This window comes from Oncorhynchus nerka, linkage group LG23 (genome assembly GCF_034236695.1).
Source record: "Oncorhynchus nerka isolate Pitt River linkage group LG23, Oner_Uvic_2.0, whole genome shotgun sequence".
NCBI lineage: Eukaryota > Metazoa > Chordata > Actinopteri > Salmoniformes > Salmonidae > Oncorhynchus > Oncorhynchus nerka.
In genome coordinates, this window is record NC_088418.1 from 40,854,559 (window position 1) to 40,870,705 (window position 16,147).

At 41.5% G+C, this 16,147-nt stretch overlaps 1 protein-coding gene across 3 annotated transcripts in view; it reads left to right on the plus strand.

Moving 5' to 3' along the window:
* The first annotated feature begins 2,017 nt into the window (after positions 1 to 2,017).
* The window catches only part of LOC115106838 (transcription initiation factor TFIID subunit 6-like), a 62,558-nt gene continuing 48,428 nt past the window's right edge, over positions 2,018 to 16,147 (plus strand). For 2 of the 3 annotated variants that reach the window (XR_010460715.1, XM_029629976.2), the window contains exons 1-2: positions 2,018 to 2,206; positions 7,411 to 8,272. The gene's annotated coding sequence lies outside the window, so the exon portion shown is untranslated. The remainder of the gene's footprint in view (positions 2,207 to 7,410; positions 8,273 to 16,147) is intronic. The other variant, XM_029629977.2, reaches the window with a different exon arrangement.

The window sequence follows — 16,147 nt, forward strand, 5'->3', positions numbered from 1 at the left end:
TTTTTTTTTATGCCACCAAGATTTAAATGCTAAAATCGCCACTGCTTGTGATCCCTACCACATTTTGCACATCTCATTTTACCTTTGCACACAGAGTGATTCTAGCTGCACCCTATTCTGCAGGTTCCCTTCAAATTGTAATAGTACAGTTGCAGTGTCTAATCGACTGCCACTCTTTTTTGCTTTTGATCCTTTTCACATCAATAACTTGTCCTCCTTTCTGGGAAGCCTCAACTTCTTCCATGATCATTTCCAATGACATCCCAACAATTAATCTCATTTTAGACATAGATGAAATGTCACATTCCCAGTGCTAACTCCCATTTTGTGAGTTCAATCTCAAAACATTCTCCTGCTGAATTTCACTGTTTGAAATGATCAGTTCCTTCCCATAACCCATTGATTTGGCATCCTTAATCACCCCAATCTCTTCCCTAATTGCTTTTTTAAAATGCAATGGCTGAAAGTACTTACCTGCTGTTTCTGGGAACTACCTGTTACGCCTCTATGAAGAGGGAACACAACACCCTGCTACAACTCAACTCTCCGTGAAGCAAAAGAGGTATGGACTGTAGGTGTGAGTAAGGATGACAAAAGGCAGAGAATTTACCGCTTACTAGGAATTGATTCCTTCACACGGTAATATAGGGAAAAGGGGCTGGATGGAACCAAAGCAAAGAAAGTAAATATCAAAGCCCCCTCTCCTATCTTACCTGCCTAACCACTACTTACCTAATTTAGCACCACCTGGTGCCCTAACCAAAATACAGGGGGTAATCCAACCAGGTCTTACCTAGTGTGCCTAGACAGTGAATGTACTACGGGTATATGTATGCCCGCGGGCATCTTGCCTAAGCACTCCCTAGGTGCCTTCCCCTTAACCCCTGGGAACAAATGAAACAATTTCACAAACAAACTAAGAAACAAAGGACATCAAATAAGCTCTATCTGATAATGCAACAAACTAACACGGTACAGACCAACTGCCTGTATCACTCTCAGAATCAACAAACATAATGACCTTCAGCCATCAGCCTCCTCTCTCTCAGCCATGATCTCTCTAAATCACAATCAATCTTTCTGCAATCTCTCTTATGAACAGAACACTGGCTTTTATATAGCTTCAGAAGGAATGGGTAATTGGAGACAGCTGAGTCTTGACGAGGGGCGGGGTCAGCTCTCCAATTAGCCATGGAGTCGACCAATCAGCTGCTTGAGGGATTTCAGGAAGCTATTTCCTGAAATACACACATGAAAATACAAACTACAACACAGAAACTGGGGAACATAACACTACCTTAACTGTGGAACTTTCTACTCCAACTCTTCGTCTAGAGTGGTCTTGTGCTTTATAGGTCTATTCTCAACAGGTGTAAATAGTTTTATCATCATTATCAATTGCCCTAATGCTACCATCTGACCTATCTGCCATGCCAACCCTAGTCACAGTACAGTTGTGCCAAATAAACAAAGATAGAGCTTGTTACTGCCCGCCGAAATCGCAGTTATGTTTTCTGGACCTTGCATCTGATTGGTCAATATCTTTCATCGTTAGACATGTTATCGGTGACGTTCCATGTAGTCTTTTTTGTAATCGTGTTTGCGCTTGGATAAGTGTTCTCATGGACCACATCCATATGATATAGGGATCTTCTGAGCTGTGCAGCGCGACTGCAATAAAGACAACCTGTAACAGACCTGTGGTTTAAGTTAAGTTTGCATTGTAGGAACAAGGATAGGGCAAACGGCTGGTAAATATGGAAGCCAGTCAGAACTAGCCGATTGATAAAAACATCCAACTAATCCTTACAGATGTGTAGTGTGAAATATTCAACACAAAAAAAGTTGCATTAAAGTGTTACGAAGTCCTTATGTATACTATATTTTTACAATAAGACCAGCTTCATAAAACTGTATACCACTATAGATACAAATGTAACACGCTTCAAAATAGAGGATGTCACTTCATTCACGTAAACATGTCTGAGGACCTTGAAAGGTAAAACAAAATGGCGGATTTTCAGAAAACGGGGTCAGAGCTGCAGACCATAAAGCAGTTAAAATAAACCTGCAAATGAATATATACTGTAATGATCTATATTTGCAAAGAAGCCATTATCGCACATTTTAATAGTATTTGTTTATTTTTAATTCGTTTAACTTTCTCCTGTTGGTGTTTAACGGCCGTATTTGTAGCTTTACAAAGGTAAGAGCGCTATGCTAATCAACTTGGCTTTCTAGCATTAGCGAACGTCAGCTAACTGTTAGCCAGCTAGTAAATCAACAAAATGCACCAAGTTGTCTGGCTTGCACGCTGTATAGAAATGGTTAAAATTACACACTTTGGAGAGTTTGCTGTATGTGTTGCTTTTGGTTCTGATTAGTAAGTAGTTTGCTAGCTAATGATCTCAGACCGGATAAACTACTGGAATGGTCTCGTTAGCTGGTAACTACTAACTAGCCAGCAAGTTTACATTTCGATGACTACCGTTTGCTCTCAGAGTTTGAAATAAGAAACGCGCATGTTATTACAAGGCTGTTGATCCTATGCTATGGAAAGTGGAAAACACATACGTTGAAAGCTTTTGTCAATTCAGACAGAATGAGGGAACATCAGGGTGCATTCATTACCTCTTGCAACGGAAACAGTTCACCGTTCAAGAACGAAACGGAGGGACCTACCGGAATTTGTCCAATGCAAAATGGTTTCCGTTTGAAGTAAACGGGTTCTGTTGCAAAACTTTGGCAACAATCGGCATAATGAATACGCCCTTACTGCTGGTTCTTTCAGAAATTCATGGGGGGGAAATAATCGGGTTTTGGGATAAACGCCGAAAATAGGTTTACACAGGTTTAGGAGATCGTACACGTTATGTTCTGAGATAATAGCAATCCGTTAACATGAGCTTTATGACATTTTGAAGCGTGTGTTTTTTTCTGATTATATAAATGCTTAAATTTACAAAAAGTGACTAGCTCATGAAAATGACCATAGAACAAACCGTATAAGATCTCCTAAACTCTCTCCTATCGTGCGACGTCATGTTTCCCCCTGCATGTAATCTTGCAGTTATAAATAACATAGGTATTAGAACTCAAATAGGAAAACAGACAGTTCCCAACTCTGTACAACATAGCTATAGGGAGATTGCAGCTAGCGCCCTCTACTGAGTAAACATTAGAATGACACCTGATGTGATTCAATTATATATTTTGGTAAGTGTAACTTCTGTATAGCACTTTGACATCGGCTGATGTAAAAAGGGCTTTATAAATACATTTGATTGATTAATTGAAACTTGCATGCTCTGGACCAAACCAGCTAATGCGATGACTGTCGCTGGCTGCGCCTAAGCTCTCTCGAGAGGCGTGTAACTTTCCTTAGAAGGTTTGGTGAGACAGAAGTTCACTTTCCTCCCGTGGGTGCCTGTACCTTGGTGGAGTCTGAGTTGCAGGATACGAGGGTGGATCTGGGTTCGTAATCGAATCACATGGATCTGTACTCCCAGCATGGCAATATAGTGCTGGCTGATATGTCGGTGTCCTTCACTGTTACATAGGACTCGTGTTCGGATGACGACGTGGTTTCTCTGGCTGGTGAACTTTTTCTTCTGAGACTGTGATGGAGGGTTTGGCTTTGGGGCAGCCACACATCCTTGATACGGATGTAGCAGGGGAATCCCGGGCTTCTAGCGCGTCTCTCATTGAGCTATGTCACCAAGCGGCTGCACGCTTGTCAGTGGAGTGGCCGTCCTCCCTGCATGGCGGAAGGCATTCAGGTTTGGTGGGGAATATCTGCTATCTGCTATCTTTTTCCAGACTTCGTCGATGAGTTTAAGATGACCTGGGCCCAGCCGCATTCAGCCAAGCTGATGTTGAATGGGTAGTCCCACGTTATGAATATGGAGGGGGTGGGGCTTGTCTTCGTGGATGGGAAGCTAGCTGGCTACTTAGCCCCTTTGGCAAACAAAAGGATGGCTAACCACAACCCATTTTGCACTAGTTTTCTATCTGCTAGTGCCATTTTAGAATTGGTTAGCCTTGGCTATAACCCTAAACATCAGAATCATTAAGCACATGCCTTCTTACCAAACAGATGTTGTGTCCGTGCATCACCATGCAGTGTTCAATGTGGAATTGTTCATCCGTTTATACAATTCTAAAGAACAGGTAGAATAAACTAAATTTAATACTGTGTTCCACGATATAATAGAACAAATTGATATTCCGGTTTCAATAAATTAATCTTAAATGGCACTTGCTTTTTCATTGACTGAATATATGCACTCTATATTGGGGAAATGTAGCAATTACGATTTATCTTGCCTATAAATGCCTAATGTCATTGTTGAAATTTGTTGGCATATAGATAAATGCTTGCATTCTTTTCCAGTGCTGGCCTTGTGTTCTAAAATTTTTTTTTTCCCCATTCAAGTACTCAAAAAAAAAAGAACAATGAAAAATAAATGTAAGAATGCTCCCAGATATGCAAAATGTTCGGCAGGGCTGATGTAGCTCTTTACCAGGGATGCAAATATGCCGTTTTGATCTCGACCAGCCACGTGAACCATGTAGATCTGAAGGAAAGAAAATCATTGGTGGAGCACAGAAAGTTAAATGTATTGAACTAACTTATTAGAAAAGTAGTCCTTTGCACTCGTTTCTCAAGTCCTGAAAAGAATGCATCAATAAATCATATTCCTGCAACTATCAGAAGAAGTAATGCCTCTTCTTGTGCGCACGCCTGTGTGTGGTTGTGTAGCCAGTTAGCATGCCTAAACAGTCATTTCTAAAGGCTTTTCCCAAAAACCTTACCAAAAAAAAGTTGATTGCAAAGTAGACCTACCTGGCAGAATGAAATCATGATGATTTGTATCAGTCATGTGTGCATTTGTTTTGTAAACTCCCCCATCCTATGAAGCACCGCTACAGAAACAGTGCCACCAAACACAACGCTCTCTTGCTGGTGCACAATTGAATTAAAGGGCAACTACAACTTATTTGTCACATGCGCGGAGTACAGGTGTAGACTTTACCACGAAATGCTTACTTATGAGTCAATTTCCCAACAATACAATTCAAAAGTAAGAAAATGAACAAATAAAAAAATAGTAACACAAGAAAATAACAATGAGGCTATATACAAGGAATGCCGGTACCAAGTCAGTGTACTCGGGTACGAGGTAGTTTGTGTGATTGAGGTATATAGGCGTATGTCGAGTACTCACTAAAAATCTAAATGTGTTTTTTGGCAGAAATGCCTTCCGGAACATGTGAACTTTCATGTGCCTTACTATCAAACTTGTATGCCATCTGTAAATACAAATACAATTGTTAAATTACGAGCCTAGTTGGTTTAGCCACAGAAAAAGCCAGGAACCTTCCCGCTAGCCATGATTGGCTGAGATAGTGAGTAGGCTGGACATGCCGAGAGATGAGTTCGGATTTGTCTGCCGTGTAGCATGCTTCTGTCTATTTGAGCTGGTCAGTATGTGTAGTAGGTAATCCTCTCTATCGTGGCTTTAAAAAAAATAGTTATCACGTATTAAAACTGCATAAGTGTTGCTCTCCACTTTCTGGAGGACCGAGTTTTGAAATCAGTGGAAATAGAGAAAACCTGTCTCCAGGTTACGTATTCAAACGAAAGGCAACATGGCATCTGGGGCAGAAGCATCCATTCATGTACGATAGTCTAACTAGTAGGGGTGGGTGGTATACCGGTATGAATGTGAATACTGGTATGACGTTGTGCCATGGTATGGATTTTGCCGTATCGTGCATATCATAATAAACTAATAAATGTATGAAATAAGACGTTTTTGTTTTTTTCACACATTTTCAGTTGAGTCATACAGCGTAGTGGGCTAGTTCAAATTGTTTCTTTCAATAAGAACATAGCCTTTTTTAGCAAATAAAAACAATTAGAAGCATGGACGTTACACACAATCGGCCTGCCAATCAAAGTCAACAAACAAGCATGCGCAACTGCAGAGTAAGCAAACATTTAGTGAAGTAAACTCCTTTTGTTAGCAAAAGTGTCCAATCAATCAAGCGCAAAAGTGTAAGCAAGCATTGAGGATGACTGAAGACAAGGAAAAAACGCTATAATTTGCAGGACAACAAAGAATTGGTTCGAAGAAAGGGGACTTCTGTTGTTTGGAACTGGTTTGGCTTTAAGATATCCGACCTCGACCAACAAACAGTACTGTGCAAGTTGTCAGTGCATTGTGCTAGGCAAAGGTGGAAACACCAGCAACCTTTTCTTTTTCACATGTGCACGAATATGAGGAATCTACCAGAATGCGTGCAACAAACCCCCGGAGCAAGTCCCAAGACATCTTCAAGCCAGACCCACACTCCGCTATCTCTCAAGGCATCATTTGTTAGTGGTATTCCCTATGACAAGAAGAGCAAGAAGTGGAATGAGATAACGAGTGCAATTATGTATCACATAGCAAAAGACATGGAACCAATTCAAACTGTGGAGAAAGACGGTTTCACAAAGTTGATTCGAACTCCAGACCCAAGATACGAGATCCCTAGCCGTAAATACTTCAGCAAAACATGTCTGCCAGAACGCAATACAGAATGTCGGGACAGAGTTGCCAATTAAATCCGTAACGCTGCATTCTTCTCTACCACTGCCGAATTATGGTCATGCCGGATCACAGAGCCATACATTAGCCTCACAATTCATTACAATGACGACAACTGGAAGCTGCAAAGCAAATGCCTCTTATTTCTCAGACCAACACATCAGAGAAATAATTGCAGCTGGGCTGAGGGAGGCACTTTCATCCTGGGGCTTGAAAGAGTCGCGTCAAGTATGTATGACTACCTACAGCGAATCGAACATGGTCACAGCATTGAAGCTGAACAAATGCACAAGACTAGGTTTTTTCGGACACAGGCTACACATTGCTATTGGTAAGTTTCAACGTCCAAAACACACAGAGCTAGGTAGAAAAATAACGTAACTTAAAATGCAGAAAGCTATTGTGTTCCTTATCTCCTCTGTTTGAAGTTATAGCTGACTACACTGCCTGATCATTCTTATACTTTAAGCCGAATATATACAGCTATCCAAATATATCATATTTGTAAATGTGTGCAATATCCAAACATTACATTGTTTTTATTTCTAATTGATACATTTGCCTGTGGTTTCAATATATGAATCCATCTTCTCTCTTTTCATAATAAATAGCCTACTCAATAAATTATCCCGTTTTCTAAAGCAATATAGCTCTCTTAATCACAACAGTTGAATGTACATCTATAGATGGATTCAATTTGTAATCATGTTCAGCATCCATGCTGTAAATTGATGTAATTACAGCAGATGAAATGTTATTTCTATTGAATAATTGTGATTCATATGTAATTATTTTTCACCTTTTTATTTTTCAGAGAACAGTGTCCAAAACGAACCTCGGGTTTCCCGGACTAGAGGAGTGTCCAAAACGAACCTCTGGTTTCCCAGTGTGCAAGAAAGTGGTCAGCACATTTTCCTATAGTTGGAAGCAGCAGAAGGCCCTGATAAGTGCACAGGATAAACTGAGTCTGCCCCTCCACAAGCTCATCACGGAATCCCCGACAAGGTGAGGTTCTCACCTGCAGATGATGGAAAAAGTCCTGGAGCAGGAAAAGGCCAAACTACAATTCCTGGCAGCAGACAAAAAAACACGGCACCTTGCACCCTCCTGACAAGACATTGAGGTCTTTGAATCTATCACAGCAGCACTTAAGCCCCTCCAGGAGAGACATACGTGAGTGTGTCCTATCTGAAGCCTGTTCAATATGGTGGTTCTGAAATTAAATGATGGCGAAGCCAACCTGACCCGAGAGATTAAGATGAGGGTACTCAATTACCTGAATGACAAATACACCAACCCTGAAACAGATGAGCTGCTCACCAATATCTACCTTTCTGGACTCAAGGTTCAAGACCACCTACATGACCACTGAGAAGCTGGTGAAGGTGAGAGCTGCCTCCGAGACAGAAACCCCCCTCGTATGGGAACACAGCCGTGGGAGACTTCTCTCTTGAAGAGGACTAGAGTGAGAGAGAGAAGGAAGCTGCCACTGCTCCACAATCCGCAAAGAAGTCCAAGAAGAGCCTTGGGAGATTCTTTAAGAAAATCAGTAGTGCACATGCCTTAAGAACCCAGAGACAGGTCACGGAGCGATAGCTGGACAGCTACACTCTGATGATGGCAGCAGACAGTCAGGCTGATCCTTTGGAGTGCTGGCGAGTTCACGCTTCCCACAAGTGAGTTGTCTGGCAAAGAAATACTTATACATCCCTGCCACAAGTTTGCCCTTTGAGATGGCATTTAGCAGTGGGGGCAATGTGGTCACATGCCACAGGGCAACTTTGAAGCCAGAAACTGTCAATAGGCTGGTGTTCCTGGCATGGAACTTGTGAAGAGGGAGGCAGTGAATTGTTACATGTTGAACTGAGAAACATACAGACTGGTTATTTTTTGAAGAAGTTAGTTTGAAAAGGTTTACAACTTGAATTCATAATGACCAGTGTTATGCTGGAAAAAGTAAAAAATAGGTTTTACTTTTAAAAAAAAGTTTAATTTTACTGTTATATAGCTTTGTTTATGTTTCATGTTGGCACAGGTTTACCACAGAAGTAAAAAAAAGAAAAAGTGCAATGCCCCCTTTCTGTTTCTCTAAGGTTAAAAGCAATATTTTGTCATTTATTTACTTTGAAGGGCTCATAAAATGTCAAATAAATAACAGTATATTGTATCGTTGTCTTCTGGACAGTGGAAAATATCGTGATATGAATTTTTGTTCATATCGCCCACCCCTACCAGCTAGCTATATTTTCAGATATTGCACGTTTATAATTTTGTCACTTTCATTTCAAGTTAGTGTGCTGTTAGCTAGCTAACGTTCCGTGTATGATCTGTGTAGTAATATTACTCGTATCAGAGCCATTTGGTTAGCTACCTGCAGATTCATGCAGGGTAGTAATGTCATGAGTTGGGATTATGGTTCATTGTTTAGCTAGCTAGCTACATATCTTAACAAAAGACTCCACAATGCGAGCAACCATTTCAATAATATGTTCATGATGTAGCTGGTAAATTCGCTCTGGCTATCTACTCCGACTTCAGAGCACTCTCATCTGAGTGTGCCAGAGCACAGAATAACTGACGAATATACGAACGCTCAACAAACATTGAATATGTCCCTTGTCAGTAAACTTTGGTCAAAAAGCGTAATTCAATTGTTGCCAGCAGCACAGTTGCAGTCACCAACGCTCTGGATAACATAAAAACAGCTTAACCAGCTCTGCTAGGGTGAATAAAATGGTCAGAGTGAGCTGTTCTCGCATTTGAGCTGTTCTCGCATTCGCAATTTAGTGCTTGACTGCTGTTGTTGGGACAGAACGATCGGATCAACCCTACTCCTCTTCCAGAGTGTACAGTGTGTGCTCGGAGCGCTCCTTAAAGAGATGGGTGGGGCTAAAGCTTAAGAGGGTGTGAAGGATGCTGAATGGGTGTAGACAAAGAAGAGCACTCCAGTATGTGTACCAAAACATTCAAAGGCCATTTTCTCAAAAGTGAGGTTACAAGTTTATCAACTTTCAAAGCAGAATTACTTTCCCATTGTTCCTCAACTGTAGTGTATGGTATACCATTTTTTTCAATGTAAAAAAACACAATGGGGGTAGAAGCTGTTCAGGAGCATTTTGGTCCCAGACTTGGCGCTCCGGTACCGCTTGCCGTAGCAGAGAGAAGACACTTTGACTTGGGTGCCTTGCAGTCGGATGCTGAGCAGTTGCCATGCCAATACGGTAATGCTGCCAGTCAAGATGCTCTCAATGTTGCAGCTGTATAACTTTTTGAGGATCTGAGGGCCCATGCCAAATCTTTTCAGCCTCCTGAGGGGGAAGAGACATTCTCGTGCCCTCTTCACTACTGTGAAGCTCTTGACTGTCTCCACTACAGCTGATGTGAATGGAGGTGTGCTCGCCCTGCTTTTCCTGTAGTACACGATCAGATCCTTTGTCTTGCTGACGTTGAGGTAGCGTTTGTTATCCTTGCACCACACAGCCTATAGGGAGGAGGTCAGAGACTTGGCAGTCTCATCATGATCAGGCCTACCACCATCATGTCGTCAGCAAACTTAATGATGGTGTTAGTGTCATCTGTGGCCACGCAGTTGTGGGTGAACAGGGAGTACAGAAGGGGGCTAAGCACGCACCCCTGAGGGGCCCCTGTGTCTGCAATTTTTCTTGATAAGAGACCTGAGTGCTCCATTGGGAATGGATGCTCTCGTGCACCAGTGGCCTCGAACCCTCCTTTACGAGTTTCCCTCTGTGGACCTGATTCAGCCCACGCTGGAGGGTGTGTCGTGAGAGCTTGTCGTTGATCCTTGTGGCTCCCCGTTGGCCAAAACCACCTTGGTTCGCGGTGATTATTTGCCTTTTAGGCAGGGACCCATGGCAATTCCCGTTGCGCAGGGACCTGTTGTCCCAGGCTCACAGGCAGGTCTGGCACCCGCGACCAGAGATTTGGAACCTGTGGACTTGGCCCCTGAAAGGTCCAATCTGATGGCAAGCGGTTTACCTTTGAACGTTATTGCTACTATACAGTCCGCAAGGGAACCCTCCACGAGAGGCTTGTATGGATATAAGTGGCAGACGTTTGAGCTTTGGTGCCAAAATAAAGGAATTATTCCTTTTTCAGAGCCCTCTGGTTGAAATTTTAAATGTTCCTACAGGCGCTTTGCGAGCAGGGTGGCACCCCTACACTGGCAACACTTTAAGGGGCATTGCACTAATAATGGAGCTGACTAGGGAAATGTTCCCGCTGTTCTGTTCTTAGTGCCAGTCTGCACGTTCAAACGAAAACAATGTAATTAATAATGGCATCTTTATGCATTCGTTAATAAAATAATGATAAAAATACTCTTTCAAAATGCTGATGTTTATTTAATTATGGATCCATAACGAATTACTATGGGAATAAATATCACTGAATTACAGAAATATCCTCCATATGTAATTATTGGCAGAGAGTCACGTCATATTTTTCGATATACTGTAGGCCTACCGTAGGCAACATGAGTCTCACTAGTGTTGAGTAATGTGCTGTTAAAAGTGGTGTAGGCCTTATTTATTTAAAGAGCATATTGAAGTTAGAAACAATAGGATTTGAAGCAATAGCCTACAACTATTTTAGCACCGTTTTGCACTGCTCTGAGACAAGCAGGGACTGGTCATTGATTTATCAAGACATTTTTATTTTCACTGAATCTCTGTTTGGGTATTGGTTAGACTAGAATTAGAAAATTAGGGGTAGAAATGTTATGCTCTTAGTGTAACCTTTATTTAACTAGGCAAGTCAGTTAAAAAATTATTATTATTTACAAGGACAGCCTACTCCTTCCTCCCCATCAGGGAATTGAGCCCCGGTCTCCCGCACGACACAGGGATACTTTAGTTAAATAGCCCAGTACTGTAGCCTACTCCCGATCGTCACGTTGTACAGCGCCATATTTTCCGTTCCATCCTAACGGAAACCCAGAGGGTTTGAATTTTTCTTGGAATAGAAACACCATAATATTAATCAAATTCATTATTAAGAAACATTTCTTAAAATCGGTCCCATATACTATGTTATTACAAAAAAAGGTTTTAAATTCTCTAGTACAGCCACTATATAAGGCTATCAAATGCTTTTCAGAGATGCCCTCTGGTGATCAAACTAGCACTAACTAACGTTAATGGTACCAGTGGTTCACATTTAAATAACGTGCCATAAAATTCTGGGGCACCATGCAAGCTGCGCCGCGGTACGCTGCAATTTTTAAAGGATGAACCACTATAATGGTAATCTGGTGCGTACCAAGTGGGACCTAACTTTTTAGTTAAAATGTAATTTCAGGAATTAAATGTGGAAAACATATGAGTGAACATTAGCTAGCCAGCAGCAGATTAAACCAGGGTTTGGAAGGGAAGTCATTTTAGTTTTGAACAGAACAATAATTTTTCCCCATTCCGTTCCACTGTTCCGACCCAGCAAAATAAAGTTCTAAACCAGTTCAAAAGTAACTGTTTATATTGTTCCTTTCTATTCATTTTTAAATGTCTGAAATCAGTTTAGCTCGACATTAAATGACTTCATCAATGGATAGAGCAGCTTGTTATGGAGTGGGCAAGCTATGTACATGCATTGGACAGACAAGTGTAGTGTAGGTGGTGACATGCAATTGAAATTTTGCAGATGAAGAGCACGCTGGGCATCATCTGAATTAGGCCCACAGAATTATACCGAAGGAGGAGCGGCTTTTATGAAGGAACTTTGAATGTCTTTGAACTTCAGAGAATTGGCTTAACTGACGTTGGACCAGAGCTAGCCCTTGATCATGACTCAGTTCCATTACATTACACATAATTCCGCCGAGAGCTAGACTAGAGCTAGCTAACACACTTGTGTGTAGTTAATAAGTCCATTGTGAAACATGATAACTAACTAGCATTGAAAAAGTTAGTCCATTGTTCTCTAATTAATCACACACAAACTGGCAAAGATTTTAATTTGGCAGGCAGACACTGGAATACGTTTCTGAGTAACAGAGAGGGCTTTGCATAGGCACTTTGTTGCATTTTTTTGTAGGACTGGAAAAAAATGCCTAGAACGTAAAATAACGGTATTAACTGGTTCCCATGGTTTTAAAAGAACGGTTCTGCCCTGGAACATTATTGATCACTTTCGTTCTCGGTTCTGGCTCTGTTCCTCAAACCAGTTTTCGGTCCTGTTCCCTGAACCAGTTACAACCCCTGGATGAAACAGAAAGTGAATTCTCTCCTCCCTCTCCCCGGTTTTAGTTTGCAGCTACCACTGTCTAGGTTTAGGATATTTAGTAGCCCATACCAGTGACAAACGTGTGTTATCGACATATGGCAGTACACCAAAAATAAATCTAGCTCACTTATTTTGCCGCCTAGAAAGAAATAGCCACAGATTAATTCAGTCATGGGGGAAGAGGCTAGAGCAAGGTAACATTACCTGCTGCAACTGACCTACCTAGAGCTGACACCAATTAGTCGACTGTTCGATTGTTTGGTCGATAGGCTGTTGGTCGACCAATATTTTTTTTTAGTCGAGCAGTAGCTAATATTATATCTATTTTTTAAATATATTTTTTATATTACAAGACACCGTTCTTTTTTGCACCCGTCTGTGAACTAATCCATTGCAGAGGCTGAGAATAATCCACTGCGGAGGCCTCGGGGATGGCACAGTCCAAGAAGAAGGGGTGTGTGGCTAAGATGCTCAATGCACATCTCTCTCAAGAATGCCCGCTCTCCTGACAATCTGTGTCATTGTCTTGAGTGCTCCTGTCAATGTTGAGTATGGGCGCACACCTGATTATGCATAGAAGTAGGACTATCGGCTTCATGGCCTGCGTGTAAATGTAGACATATAAATGTGCCCATTTGGGGAGCTGATGGTATTTTGATTGGCTTGACGCACCACCACTGTGGAGCTTCTTAAAGTAATGTTTTCAGCTCAAACAGCAAGCGAACAAAAACTATTTTTTACATCCATTGAGAATGACAATAGTTTCTCCAATGTATTTAAAAAATCTTTCCAGCTCTCTCCCTTTCAATAACCACTGTGTGAAAGGTAAAAATGTCATGCTCTGATCCAGTGGAAACGTCATAAAATAGGCCTACCTGATTACTTCTTATCCCTTGTTAATATAGCCTACAGCTGTGTCTGTCCCGAGCTCACCGGGGTGGGACTTTTTAAAAATAAGTTTGCTAGTACAAGCTTCAGGCCTGACCCAAGTTAGTAGTTGATACAATGTTTCAAGTTCGTTGCAGGCAGGCCATATTTTCTACCTGCAGGCTTCAATGTTTTTATTTGTTGGCTTTATGTAAGCTATTTTTACGGAGTTGGCAATGTCAACATAAGTTCATTTTTACATTTTGATATATTTTTTATTAACCACATGACAATGATTGAGATACAAATGACATTATTATAAGTTAAATTAAACTGTTCCACGGAAATATGCATATGAAAACCATAACTGGCATGCAGATCGGTAGAAATGGCTAGATACATTGGAATTCCACATGAGAAAGTTTGCCGACTCCTCAGTGTAGCCTATTACCGGCAACATCAGAAGAGTACTGGCAGAGAAAGCCAGCAGGAGCATGGTCAGGTTAAGGGTTTTTTCTTCTGGTTATCTTGATCTCTGGCTCCTTCTTGAGTAATTTGTCTTATTTCATCATTCAGTGAGTGGTTCTTAACCTTGTTGGAGGTACTGAACCCCACCAGTTTCATATGCTCATTCACAGAACCCTTCTTAATTGGAAAAATAAAATATGTTTTCAAATTCAAAACATAGTTTACTGGTGCACAAAATGAACCGTGCATCAACGTCACTGTGTTCAAAGAACAAAATCATCAAAACATGATTTTCACACAAAAACAAAAACATAATAATGAATATTTGCTGCAAATCAATGTAACTTCTGCTGTTGCCTTTCAGAGACCAGTTCAGAAATGCGCGGCTTCACCTTGGCAAGTGCCAATCTCATGTCATTTTCGCAACAAAGTATGTTCCTTTTCTTCATTTTTAAGTCCAGCATCCTCGAAAAGGATTGCTCGCAAAGATATGTAGTAACAAACGGTATGAAAATCTCCAGAGCTTTCTTCGCAATAACAGGGTACGTTACCATTTGTTGACACCAAAACGTTGAAAGCATTGTTGTTCTGAAGAGTTGCTGTTGAACCTGGCTCTGCTGAATTTCAATAATTTCATCGAGGTATTCATCATTGACATCTCAACACTAAATGTGAACGGCTGTCTCACCCATGCTGGATATGACTCTCTTGTAGGGAAGTATCCGTCGAGAGACTTTGCAAGCTTCAGTTCCGAAGGTACAGAAATGTCTCCGATTCCAGATACATCTTCGATCTTACTTACACAGTCGTCCAGCAGGGGAAAGTTTGCGAAGTTTTCGTTCTCTGTTCGTCGTTTCCATAACGGTAGCTTTTTTTTACAAAAGCCTTCAGTTTTTCCTCCGCTTCGATGATGTTGACTCCACCGCCCTGCATCTTTTGATTGAGATGATTGAGAGCTCCGAAGATATCAGCCATGTATGCTAAAATGAGAATGAACTCAGAATTTTTGAAGCAATCTGCATGACAATGTTGGTGCTCTTGCAAAAACAGGGCTAAATCCACACGCACGGCAAAATCACGATTCAGCACCTGTCCCCGGGATAATCACCAAACGTTAGAATGGTACAGAAGTACATCGAATTCAGAGCCCATTTCTTTACACAGCGCACTGAAAATGCGGTGCCTCAGAGCACTAGTTCGCACATAGTTCACGCATTCCACTACAATTTTTAATACTTCTGCCAGTTTTGGAGGCAAGGTTTTTGTTGCCAACGCATGCCTGTGCAGAATACAATGAGTAACAATGATGTGTGGTGCATCGGCTTTGACTAGCGCACCAAAACCAGACTTTCTTCCCAGCATGACTGGAGCTCCGTCCGAACAAACTGCAGAAACCATATCCCACGAAAGATTGTTGTCTTTGAAGAAGTCATCCACAAGTTTCTTCACATTGGCTGCCTTAGTTGTTGTTGTAAGAGGCTTACAAAATAAAAAATCTTCCTTTATCACGTCGTCTTTCAAATAGCGCACGAATACAGCAAGCTGGCTTAGATTGGAAACGTCTGTGGTCTCATCGAGTTGAAGGCTGAATTTTGCCGGGCTTGAAATCAGATCTGCAACTACTTGAGCCAAGATGTATTTGCTCATGTCCTCTATTCTGTCGCTGATGGTGTCATTTGAAAGAGGAATTTGGGATAACTTAACTTCAGCCTCTTTTCCCAGCATGATATTCGCCATCTTCAACACAGCTGGTTTTACGAGTGTTTCACCAATGGTGTGTGGTTTGCCCTGTTTGCGATCAGGTAAGCAACTTTGTGCGATGCTGTGAGGATCGGTTTGTTGATGGGTACAAAGCCGAGAACAGGCAGAGTAGCCTTTTCATCGAATCTGGCTCTCTTCACCTTGAATTCAGCGAGCGTTGTGTTCTTGTATTTTCCATCTCCACGCAGCTTAAGGAAGTGTTCTCTTAGTTTTGCCGG